The sequence below is a fragment of the Haemaphysalis longicornis genome, unplaced genomic scaffold, assembly GCF_048455015.1.
Source record: "Haemaphysalis longicornis isolate Haplotype H1 unplaced genomic scaffold, Haemaphysalis longicornis Haplotype H1 scaffold_11, whole genome shotgun sequence".
Lineage (NCBI taxonomy): Eukaryota > Metazoa > Arthropoda > Arachnida > Ixodida > Ixodidae > Haemaphysalis > Haemaphysalis longicornis.
The window spans coordinates 48,795,416-48,808,667 of NW_027526214.1; positions in this window are offsets into that span (position 1 = coordinate 48,795,416).

Sequence of the window (13,252 nt, forward strand, 5' to 3'; positions counted from 1 at the left end):
AGCGAAGCAACGTTGCACCACCACCCGGCTTCGCTGAACGTCACTCATCCACGTTCGGCCATTCTAATCTGGCTTCGCCCACACACTCGACTCCTGGCGATTCCACCATGCCACTCGATACAACTGCGTTGCCGCCTCGCCCACCGTTCTACCCCCAGAACCCCGAGGTGTGGCTTATGCAGATGGAGTGCTATTTTGACTTGTACCACATCACAGCCCAGGAGGAACGTTACTCCCTGATGTATGAGCTCCTGCCATCAAGCTTAGCCTCCAGCTTGCCCCAGCCTGGAGGCCAGCCCTACGACGAGCTCAGGACCGTCCTGCTGACGCGCTACGGTCGGTACCTAAAAACACCCACGCCAGAGGCCCGGCCTTGCCCGGCCGGTCCCCGAACAGGGGTTCGGGGACCTTTTTCCTAGCACCAGCATGCTGGCCTCGGCGGTACCACCCTGCGGCGGCACCACAGCAACTGCGACCACGCTCTACCCCGTGGATGCAGCCCAGAGGTCACGACAATGAAAGACTGCACCTTACGCACTAGCAGTCCGTCGCCCAATGTATCTTCCCTGCCTACCCGCAGCACTCAAGCCCCGGGCTGGCTCCTCAAGAAACCGTTCTTACCACCTTTCGTGCAAGCGGCAACTATCGACCCAAGTGCAGCTTCGGGATCCAATACAATATTTCAGTCGACACAGCTGGAGAGGTCACTCGAAGGCGCTGCACCACGATGCACCTCGACCATGTGTGCTGTGGCTGACGCGTCTATTACGGTTCCCCTGCCGCCGCCGCAAATCATGCACGGGACGCACACGGGTGTACTCCTTCCCAACGTGGACGAAAGCCCGTATTCCAGCGACCCGCCAACCAGGGCTGAATGAACGCTCAGTTGTCGAGCCGCAATTCCCGCACGCCTAAAGAATCCCCCACGAGGTCCATCTCACGAAAACGCGCCCTATTCAGTCTCAAAGCGGCCCCCACCAACACTCATGTGCGCCGTCATGCGTAAAGTCGCCGCCGACGGTGCAAGCGCCCACCCCGAAGGCGGTCTGCTGCGCTGGTAAAACAGCAGGAATCTCACGACGACCGCCTTTTTCGGCTCTGCCAACGCAGGAGCCGCGTGCTCCGGATCCGTCGTGGTTTTTTGGCTCATCCCAACCTGCTTTCCACTTCCGCAAGACGGGAACGGCGCTGTCACTGTCGGCGTCACGTACCGTCTCCGCGTCACGCATGCGAACCGACGCTGCGCCTGAGGCCATTCCCTCCACTCCAACTTCAACGCCGTCTTGCTGTTTTTAGACCGGCACACTCACGATGTGGAACGCTGCACTTCCTGCGCCCACCCTTCCTGCTGGCTCAATGGCGCGGTCAACCGCTCGCGTGGCCATTCATCACACCACCCGCGCCAGCGGTTGACCGCGCCATTGAACCAGCAGGGTATACAGCAACGACGACGAGGAAGAGCAGCCGCGTGGTGTCAGTATCGCGAAGGCTCGAACGACGATGGCTCTAAGGCAAGCGGCGGAACAGGGCGCGGTTCGTGAGAAACAACACCGTGGGACACCTAGTCCACGGGCCACCTGAACAAGACCGTTGCCACCCGTTGTCAAGGCTCGAGAGCGCGTCTGTCCACGCACCGTCATCGTGGTACTGGTGCACCAATTGCTGACACTCCGTTCCGGCTGTCGGCCGCTGCTGTTCCTGCTGTTCAATGGCGCGGTCAACCGCTCGCGTGGCCATTAATCACAACGGGATAGCGTAAAATAAGGCGGAAAAGAGTACATTCACACATGCGCAAAGAGGTAACAATTCACTTGCAATGTAGTTTTGTTGAGGTTTGGTACAAAATCAAGGTGAAGAAGAATTTATTTGCCGAGCGCCTTCACTGTTCCAAAGAGAAAGTGAACCACAATTCCGCGTTACTAGCAAAGCTATCAACCATTGTGGCGTTGCAAACATCGGATGGTAATCCATTCCAAGTTTCATTGGACAGCGGAAAAAAGAATACTTGAATGTATTTGTACGACTGCTAAATGGTCTGAAAGGTTTGTCATGATTCGTCCTTGTTGAGTGTCGGTAAGGAGGTTTAAGTTAATCACATTTGTTTAATTTTATAGCTTCCTAATACAAATGATACATAAACTTCATAGCCGCAACACTACGACGTGACGGCAAGGTTGGAATGCTCTGCTGGACAGTGTAACGAAGTTACACTGTCGTGTCTAGAATATTTACAGTAAATAAAACGAAGTTCCTTATTTTAATTTTCTTCTAATTTTTGTACAAGATGTTGTTGATGTGGATTCCAAACAATACTACTATACTCGACGATGGGTCTCACAAGAGTCTTGTAAGCCGTTGTTTTGACATCAGGAGGGGTCCCACAGCTTTGTACGAATGAAGCACCACTGTCTGGAGGTCTTGGTGCAGGTGTTTTAAATGCGGACATCCCATTTTGATGTAGGCGTCATTGTTATGCCTAAATATTTTATGGAATTTCTTCGGGACACTCGGGAGGCATTCAAAGTGTAGTTATATTGGACGGGTCATTTCTACTGAGTTATGCTCATACAGTTTGTTTTGCTAGTATTATTTTCAAATCCCCGGTGTCTCACCAACGGGCTATATTACGGAGGGAAGAGTTTAGCCTCACTTGGTCTGCAACACTATGCACGCTAGTGTAAACAACACATTCATCGGCACGAGTCGCGCGGTAACTTCATCTTCAACGCAATCAGCAACATCATTAACGTATACGAGAAAAAGTAAAGGGCCCAGTATTGAACCCTGCGGGACACCTGAAAAAAAAAAAACATTAAGACAGATCCCGATTTGTTGAGGGATACGTATTGAGTGCGATTTGATAGATATGCTGCTACCCATTATATTATTTGAGAATTTATGCCAATAGAATGTAACTTTTTAAGTAATTTGCTGTGCTGGACGCGGTGAAACGCTGTTGCGAAATCAATAAATATTGTATCAACTTGGAGTGTGGCATCTATTGCTGAAGCAAAGTAACGAGTTATTCCCAGAAGCTGAGTTACAGTGGGCAAACCTTTGTGAAAGCCGTGTTGTTTTGAATAAATCAGAATATTTTCTTTCAAATAACCTATTATTGATTTATTTAGATTGTGTTCCATCAATTTGCAGCAACAGCTGGTTAGTAAAATTGGCCGGTACATTTCTGCCTTCAGTTTGTTGCCGCGTTTATATATCGGAGTGATTTTTGCGCACAGCCAATCGTCGGGCAGAGTTGCTGTCCCGAGGGACGTCGTAAAGATCACATACAAGAATGGCCCCAGTAGTTTGGCATATCGTTTAAGGAAATGATTGCCTGTACTTTTCTTGACGTTAATCTGCAAGAGCAAGTTAAGAATACCTGGCTCTGTTATCTGTATACCCGGCCTTAAGGAAGGGGACGCTATCGGTGGTGCTGTTACGGTTACGGCACGTGTAAATAGATTGGAAGTACTGATTGAAACAGTTTGACATGGATTCTGCGTCGTTTATAACAACCCCTGCAACTTCCAGTGTGGCGATAGGGGAAACTGGTTTGGATAAATATCGTCAAAACTTAATTGGATGATTTATCATAAAACTTGTCAACGTGTTTGAAAAGTAATTTTCCCTTGCATTTTTTATTTCTTCTTGTAATCTTCGCGCGAGTGGGCCTATTTCAACGGTATACTCTTTTTCTTTCGCATTCTTTGTAACTGTTTTTTTAATATGAATGATATTAAGTGTAATCAAGGGCGTTTTCCGGTCGGTGCGCTTCCATTAGGTAAAAATGAATTTAGCTTCGCAAAACTCTATGGTGTTTTTGAGCTTTCACCATAAATAATAATACTGGCACCGGGCTGAGGTGAAAATTGCTCGAACGCAATTTCTGAATGATCGGTAACGATTTCGTCGTTTGCTCGGTTGTAATGCTTTACTGGGACCTTCGTGGAATTTTTAATGTGGTTGGCTTTCTGATTTTCGTTACCAAATGTTAGTAAAAGCATTTGGTTATCACAAATACCACCTTCTACACTGAGTTCAGGAGTTAAATGACGCGATAGAAATGCAAGATCAAGTATTGCATGGACAATTCCTTGTATGCGCGTGGGCTCTTTTACCAACTGTGACAACGAGCAACTATACAACATGTTTAAGAGCCACTCACAGCTGCTTACATTGTGGCTACCAGTTGTAGGCTGGTCCCAATCAATGCCTCCCCAGTTGAAATCACCTAGCATGACAAATGTAGTGCGGTCGTTTTTATTTTGGTGAAGGAAATCGTGAATTTGCATAAGGTAACTTTCAGGGGCGTTTGGTTTTCGATAAATTCCACCTACCGGAATAGAAGCATCATTACCCTAATTGTGCACCACGCACTTTCATGTTTAGGTATGCCTTCGTGGGCAGAAAATGTTAGTCCATTTTTATTGCAATGGCTACGCCCCCTCCGCGACCGTCAAGATCCGTTCGAAGCAGGGTATAGGACGGGGGAATTATTCAGAATTATGAATGTTGAAATTTAGCCACGTTTCTGTTATGACCACTATATCCGGGGAGTACACCAATAACGACTCTTCTAACTTTTCTACTTCATTAACAATACTTCTCTTATTAAAACACAGCACGGACAGTGGTGTGCCATTCCTGATGCGTCATGCGTTTGAAGCTCCGGCATCTCTAGGCAAATCATAATATGATTGCTTCAGTTCGACTCGCTCATTCTGCGCATGATCCTAAACATAGATGCTTTTGTTTACTTTCAGTTTGTCATACACCAGAGTAACTTTATTGGCGTTGCCGCGGTTAACATTTGCCGACTGCCACAGCTTCCGACGTGTTTCCCGGAGAACTAACGAAAAATCCTCCAAAACCGATATGTCAGAGCCGTTCAACTTAAAACGATTCCGTATCAGGGCCATTTGTGCTGTTAGATTGTAAAATCTAATCACAACAGGCCGCTCTCGCGTGTCATTTTTGTTGCCAACGTGGTGTATGCGTTCGACTAACGTCGCTTTGACCCCCAGCACTTCCTTAAAAATGTTGTTCACCACACTTTCTACAAAACTTCCGTGATCTTCATCATCCGGTTCTCTGACACCATACACAACAAAGTTATTTCGGCGACTGCGATTGTCTAAATCATCAATTTTTTTATTAATTGCCTTCACCTCAAAACGAACGGTAGTGATTGTTTTCACGCACTCATCTACCTTCTCGTGGTACTGTTTAAGTGTGGCAAGAGTGGCGTGAATGTCCGCAATCTTCTGCTTTACGCTCTGTAGACCAGCTTGTAAAGTATGTTGTGAGGACTTGATCTCAGTGACAACTCTGAGGATCTCGTCTAGCTTAGCATCAACAGGACCACGAATTTCCTAGACGTGCCCACTGAGTTGCAGCAACAACATAATAATGCGCACAGTCAGAGCAAAGAAACATCATACACTGAGGGCTCGGTAGCACAAGACAACGAAAACTACTTTTGACTGACTTAATGAACAACCACCTATCACTAACCTGAAGAAAGAAGATTGAAGATTTCAACATCGTAAGCCGGGCGGTGCCGCCGAGCCCGCTGAACGTGGTGCTTGGCTGGGTACCCTTTATCAGCGGCTCCCACGTTGTCGCGGGTGTCGCTGCTGCACCGAAGGGTTGTTCCGGTTGAGATGGCCAAGATACGCAAACAATGAGAGGTGTCGTCTTCGGCATTGTCTTTACCATGATGACCGGAATCATGGGCTGGTGAAACACCCCTGTTCTCTTTGACGCGGTGCGCAGCGGGACGATCCGCAGCGGGAACGTAGCGTGGCGATAACTGAGCACGTCCAGGAAAGGCTGAAGAAACAAGATTGAAGATTTCAGCATCATATGCCGGGCGGTGCCACCAAGCCCACTCTACCCGCGCGCTCGGAGGCCGGCCTTGGCAAAAATTTGTCTCGCCGTCAATGCACGGCGATGGAACCGGAGGATGCGGCTTGGCCCCTAGGTTCCGCGAAAGGTCCCTCCCCGAACCTCCTTCTTCCTGCTTCTTGCCCGTGCCACCACCCTCACGTTTGCACGTCTTTCTCATTCTCTTCTTCTTCCTCGACATGATCGACGCGCGCTTTTCTCTGACCCCGGCACGAGCGCGTCGTCTTTTTCACTTCTCTACTTGCTGTAACAAGCGCCTCCTCACGGACCCCATCGCAAAAAGTGTGTTCCAGAGAAATATTTCCAGTGAGTAGTTTGCTCGATGGTAATTGTGACTGATCGTAACGGCCGATTCTCATGAACGCACACACAGCACCACCAAACACCACTATCAAGACCACTATTTCATGTCAGGTAGTACTTCTACCAAAGCAGTATATATACATTCTATAAAGAATGCACATAAACCAAATCTAGAGATGATCATCACCTAAGTATACAACACACTTACTACAATACTAAACCGCGCCCAACACGAATAAAGCCACTCGGTTATAGAAAAAATAGAGACCGACTTGACAAACTTAAACCAAAAGAGGGTGTATGCCACAACATTTCACAAATGCAGAGGTCCAAACTTCTACCCTGTTAGCCGCAATTGTTGCAGGTTTCCTCGATACAGTACTTCGGAAACTACATCCCTGCTTCCCAATCCAGAAGCTTGGTCCTTTGTACGCAACAATCCCCTTCTTTTGTAGCGACTAAATTCTCACACGAATCATAGTTCTTAGATGTCTTCTTTCTAGCCACGTAGATTCCGTGTGTTCAAACCGGGTCGTTTATCTTAGACTTCATTTTCACTTTTGCAGCGCTTTTATTCTGGACATTTCACAGCGCTATCTGCTTCACTGTGAGCACCGGCTGTGCAAGCATAGCTTACGCGGCAAATGCACCAACTCGAGTTCATTTGCTGTGCTCGAAACCATTGCCGTGCAGTTCCGCCAGTTACCTTGCACTTGCGGCCGATTGCGTAAGCCTTTTCCAGCATTGTCAATAACTTTTTAGGGACGAAGCACCTCTTCCTGGGGCCCTGTCTCGTACCTCATTGCTGCTGATTGTGGCGAGATCCCCTAGGAATTGGCTACCCAACAAGAAGGAGAGGAAGAAGAACCGGTTGTCCTTCTTCGCCTGCGAGCTGACGACACGTACTGGGGGTACGCGACACAAGATGCTCTACAGAAGGCGATGGCCAAGGTGTCTAAATTGTCACACACTGAATTCGCCAACTCACCCATGGATATTCTCATTGTCCCAAACAAGCCCTACATGATCACCACAAACATCGACGTCGCCGACAGGCTTGTCAACGGAGCGGTGGAAGGCTTGACGTGTCGAGTCTTTCAATGATGTGTGGGCGATTGTTTCACGGTTTTACCAATAAGCTTTTAAGCTTCGCCCCTCTCATCATCATTCACTTCGTGGAGAATGCGGAATTTTTTTCTTTAAAGCCGGTCTTCGACACAACACCGAAACACAAAACAAACTTATTTACACGAGAAACTCCAGCGAGGAGCCACCAACCTATGAAGGCTAATGTCTCTTTAAAATTCCTTAAGCGTAGTCAAGGGTTCCTTTCTTGACACCACTCAGGAGCGCACTCCTGGTGCCTTTGCACTTCTACGTACTGTGACATGGACTCATAAACATTACCGCGTTGGGCGGGCGTCGAAATCACCATGGAGCCAGGCCATGCGGGAGCGACATACGCTATGCAAGGCCACCAACATAACCAGGTCCGAGGGTGCACCCTTCTTGTTTTCTGGAGTTAGAAAGGGTATGCCATGGGGGTTCAGCGGGAAGTCTTTATGAAGGGTCATCAGGACAAGTCCCCACAAATATACCGCAGCCCAACCATGCAGAAAAACGTGCTTTATTGTTTCTGGCTGTTTACAAATTGAACACCAAGTTCCCGATGGCACAGATATCCTTCTATCCTGCATCCAGGTCCCTACAAAGGGCCGGTGTGTAATTTGAAGAAAAAAGAAAAAGTTATTTCTCGTGGATGAACCCTTAATCTTTTGGCATGCTTTATTATATTTTGACGTGGCCCAGCACGAAAATTATAAGTATACATGGGGACGGGGAAAATAACATCACAATTGTCCTTATACAGTCTTTTGTGTCACGGTGGACAGGTACCCGCGCGAAAAACGTGCCAATGGGGAACGGGGCGTCATAACTATTTCCATCAAGTACCCATACACGCCACCTGACATGATCATATTCTGGCATAGCACACGCCAGCCGTACTTGCATGACAATCTGCAAGAACGGGTCGCGAACATCTTGCCAAAACAAAAACTGACTTACCAGCAGTCGCACATACAGGTGCGCAGCCCCAAGCCACTCTCTCGAACTCTCCGAAACAGGTTTGTTCTGCTGCACCTCTCCCATCTTAAACGCTACCTTTCTGGTAGCCTTGACTATGATCATTTTAATGCATTGCTTTTCAGGCGGATGGGGCTCGCCTCTAGGGGGCCAACACGACCTCACATGCCCCGGCTTGGCTCTGGCATCTTGCATTGCCACCATCGAACCAGCAGTGCCTGCTACCTGTTTACCGCACCAATCGCTCCGGCATGATGTGAGGACTCTTCTGACATTATGAGATGAAAAGGTGCGCCAACGGTCCCATTTTGTCTCACGGCGCACATATTTACGCAAAGTTTTTACCTTTTTTTGATATGAGGTAATCCGACGTGATGGATCTCGCAAGTCCTGTTGGATGCCACTCACGCTTCTTGCTTTCCTTGTTCCACAAGAGGTTCCTTATTTTCTCTAAGAGACCAAAAACCTCTAGGAATAATTTCTGGAGACGCCGTGACAGGTTAAATTGCCTCTTCCGCATCTAGCTATTTTATTGGTGGTGTGGTAAAGTTTAAACACTTTTAAAGTGTACTTCAGATTTATCGGGCCTTATCGAGATAAAGTGGGAAGGTAAATTCTTTACGCCTTTTACTTATGAATGTTATGTGGTTGGAAAGTGATCATTACCATGTGGATTTGTGTTTACAAAAGCAGGATAAAAAAACTTGAGAGCAAACAGCACAGTCACAATGTTATTGAGGCATACCTCGGCATAGTTGGCACGGCTCACTCAAACTCACTCACAATTTTTCTTTCGATTTACCAATTACTCAAACTCAGACTCAATGATGAGGCGCACATCCGCGCTCACTCAAACTCACATTGAGCGCGAAACTCAGAACTCACTTGACTCAAAACTCAAAATATACTCAGAACTCAAATTGTCATCAAACTAAAAATGTACTCAAAACTCAAAATGTACTCGGAACTCAAAATGTACTCAAAACAAAATTTACCCAAACCTCAAAATGTACTCAAACTCAAAATGTACTCAAAAACAAAGGGTACTCTAACTCAAAATGAACTGAAAACTCAAAATGTACTCAAACTCATAATGGACTTGGAACATAAATTCTACTCAAAACTCAAATGTATTCAAACTCAAAGCGTGCTCAAATTCAAAATGAACTCAAAACTCAACATGTACTAAAAACTCGGAATGTACTGAGAACTCAAATTGTACTCAAACTCAAAAGGTACTCAAAACTCAAAATGGACTCAAAACTGAAAATGTACTCAAAAATCAAAATGAACTCAGCAATCAAAATGGCTGCGTAATCAAAATTATTTCAGTGCTGAATTAGCCTCACAACTCTCTCGTGCTAGGAATTTACTCGGGCTCAGAGTTATTACATTCAGTGGTTTCAAATTAACGCGTGGTAAAAATATTACAGATGCAAATTCGGAAGCTCAAACTCTTGCATTCGGCACGACATGTTAACGTAGCTCCTGTGAGGTCGGAAACAATTTTTGTTGCAGATTTCTTACATCTATACAGCTGCCGATGATGACTGGCCCTGGTTGAAGCAATTGTAAGTATATATTGGATACCGAACTCTCGATGTAATCTCTGTGTTCGTGTTCATGACAGAGGCGGACCAGGCTCGATGGTGTGCTGCATCCCTGGGTCGAAACAAGCCAAACTGTGCGAGGGGACGTGCGTTCACTGCTCGGTTCATTTACGTCGAAGCTGTTTAAGGTAGCGGTTCCGTGCATTCGTGCTCTGCATCCTCAAAAACACCTTGGGTCAAAGCGAACTGTCCCCGCGAATCTCTGAAGCGCGAGGCGTTCATGGATATGCCGTCGCTTTTTCAATGCCTAGCATTCCTTGCCGAGTACCCCTTCTCCTCCACCAACCAGGAATTGTGTAACGCCCTGCACTTACACAAAAATGCAGATATCAGAAATTCCACACGTAATCATCATAAAAGCGTAAGTGTAGACAAGTGATCAAACTAAGTGTTAAACAAATAAAAAGAAATATTAGGAAAAAATATTGAAAATGGCGAACCGTGCAATACGGGAGTCATATATAGTCTCAGATTGTGTAAAGGTCAAAGAAATGTGGTGCTAAAGAATGTGGGGTATCAAATTGAGGGTCTCGACGAGAGAAATCACGTGGGACAAACAAAAATCTGCCTGCTTATTTGCTGAGCTACTTGTATTAATTTATTACAATTTGCTTGTTGGGATGACCTCTCGAAGCTCGGAAATGCACCATGCGATTTTTGTCAGAAATTACCGCCACCGTAACCAGCTGTTAACTTATAGCATGCACGCGTGTGCGTTTGTGTGTGTGTGTGTCTGTGTGTGTGTTGCGTCAGTCATCTGTTCTTTCATTGTGTTTGACATGTAGTCATTGAAGAACAGCAGAGCCGGAGTTATTTCTTTTCCTTTGCAATTTTATCAAGTGCAAGTTTTGATTACTTGCGATGATTTTTATTGTAAAAAACAGTTCGAGCACACACACAAGCTGCGCTTGCTTATTTTTGCGAGGTATTTTCCTTCCGCCACAATGTCTGTTGATTTCTGGTGGCTGTGTTACCTGTCTATCTCCTACACTGTAGCAAGGAGTTAAAGTCTGACATGGGTTTCGCCAATTGTGGATTTCAGTATGCGTTGGTACACTCTGGGAAGGAAATTACAGACACGAAACGCTGCAGCAAGGCTTATTCATAAACAAATGTGAAATTCGCCTTTCTGATAAGCTCTGATGCCCCTTGTTACTTATGGTCGTCCGCAATGTCCGCGACACCATATGTGTCGAAGGATTTGCTTGTTTGTGGGGACACGGGGTAATGCAGGAAGTAACGTTTCAATGGCAGATAGTAGCAGAGAGTTTTTGACTCTGGTGATTCAGATTGAGAGCTTCGCATGGCTTTTGTTTCTACCCCATGCCATCCTACTTCGATAATTCACCAATTAGACGCCAATATTGGTATTACTATATACAGCATTGATGGACATCTCTGGACAAACCTTCGCATGTATATAGCACAAATGCCTTACGGGTTGGCAAGAAATTTTTGGTAAACCCGACCCAGCAATAAAAGAAAGATACCTTTTTCTGTTTTCTCCTAACTATAACCAGAAAAAATTGTATATCTGTCCCACGTAATCCCCCTCGACGATACCTTTAATTTGATACCCTACACAGCCAAGAGGATCATATGAAATTTATACCTGTCAAACTAACCATGACTATCATGACTGAAACCAGGAGGGAATATTTAAATTTCCAACTTGGTTCCACCAACTGAAACCTTCAATTTGAACCCCACGTGCTTTAGCAGCCTCACCTTGAATTTAACCCAATTTATGATTCATATTTGGAACCATTTCATGATTAAATCCACGAAGCCTTTTTATTTGTACGACGTGATTTCTCTCGTCCAGACCGTAAATGTGATGCCCTACATGCCCTAGCGAGGTCACTTCGAATTTTAATCCAATATAAGACTGGCCATGAATATCTCAAGGTTTTAACCAGGAAGCGTTTTGGTTATTCTCTAACGTGATTCCGCTGATCAAGACCCTTAATTTGATACCCATCGCATCCTAGCAGAATCAATTTAAATGCTAAAACACTCAATGACTGACCATGACTATCTCATGATATTGCCATACCGCATTTTTTCCCAACGTGATTTCCCTAATCGTAACCTTCAATTTGATGCCACGCACACCCAGTGGCGTCATTGTGAATTTTAACCTAATTTATGATCCCCCTCCACTATATCATGATAATATTCAGGAAGCACGTGATTATTCTCATGGAGACCTTTGATTTGATACGCCATACGCCCTAGAGTCATGAAGTTGAAGTTTAACCGAATCTATGACTAAGCATGACTACGCCATAATATAACCATAACGCATTTTTCTCCCGAATGATTCCCCACATCGAGAACTTGAATTTGATTCCCCACATGTCCTCGCAGCGTCATTTTGAATTTTAACCCAACCTTGTACTCATTACGACTTATTTACCCCTCGAGGTTTCGTTAATCGTGACCTTTCACTTGATACCTCGCACGCCTTAGCGTCATCAGTTTGGCTTTTCACCAAATCTAATGCGGTCATTATTCTGCCTAGAGTGGCGTTGCCCAGTCAATTCAGGTAATTCATTTAAAACAGCAGAAAAGACTGCCATTCGCACCCTTTTCTCCCTGACTCTCACCTCTTCATTTTTGACCCCTTGTATATCAAGCCGTTGACAGTACCAGGCGAACAACCAGCAAGCGAGCGCCGCCGTCTGCGTTCCAACCACCCTTTCCCACCCTGTTAGTCGATTCCCCAGGAGGAAAAGTTAAGCCAACCCTTTTTATGACCTCACCAGTCAATTATCACTCACGTGCCCAGCCGCACAAACCTGGTATACAGAAAGTGCTGAGGGTCATAAAAATTCAACAAGATAGTAAAATATCATACTCCCCCTCCCTCCCCCCTAACATACACCCCCTCCCTCCCTCGCGAACGGTGCCGTACCTGAGGTAACCTGAATTTCGAGCCCGCAGCAAATCCAAAAACTTAACAGCGAAACATTGCTGCCTGCTAGGCTACTCATATGTACTCAAACTCAAATGGACGCCAAAATCATATGTACTCAGAACTCAAGATGTACTCAAAACCTAATATGTACTCAAACTCAAAATGTACTCAGAACTTAAAAGAGACCCAAACTCAAAATGCACTAAGAAATGAAAATGGACTCAAACTTTAAATGTACTCAAACTCAAAATGTACTCAGAACTCAAAATGGACTCAGAATTCGCAAGGCCCCGCACGGGGCACCTTGAGTGTTCATGGTGACGGTGAGCAGCGACACCGCGGACCCCGAGCTCCCAACATAAGCCGTGTCCAACCGTGGCGACGTGTTTAAAGGTGAAGGGTAGAAGCCGTAAACGGTGGCCGTCGG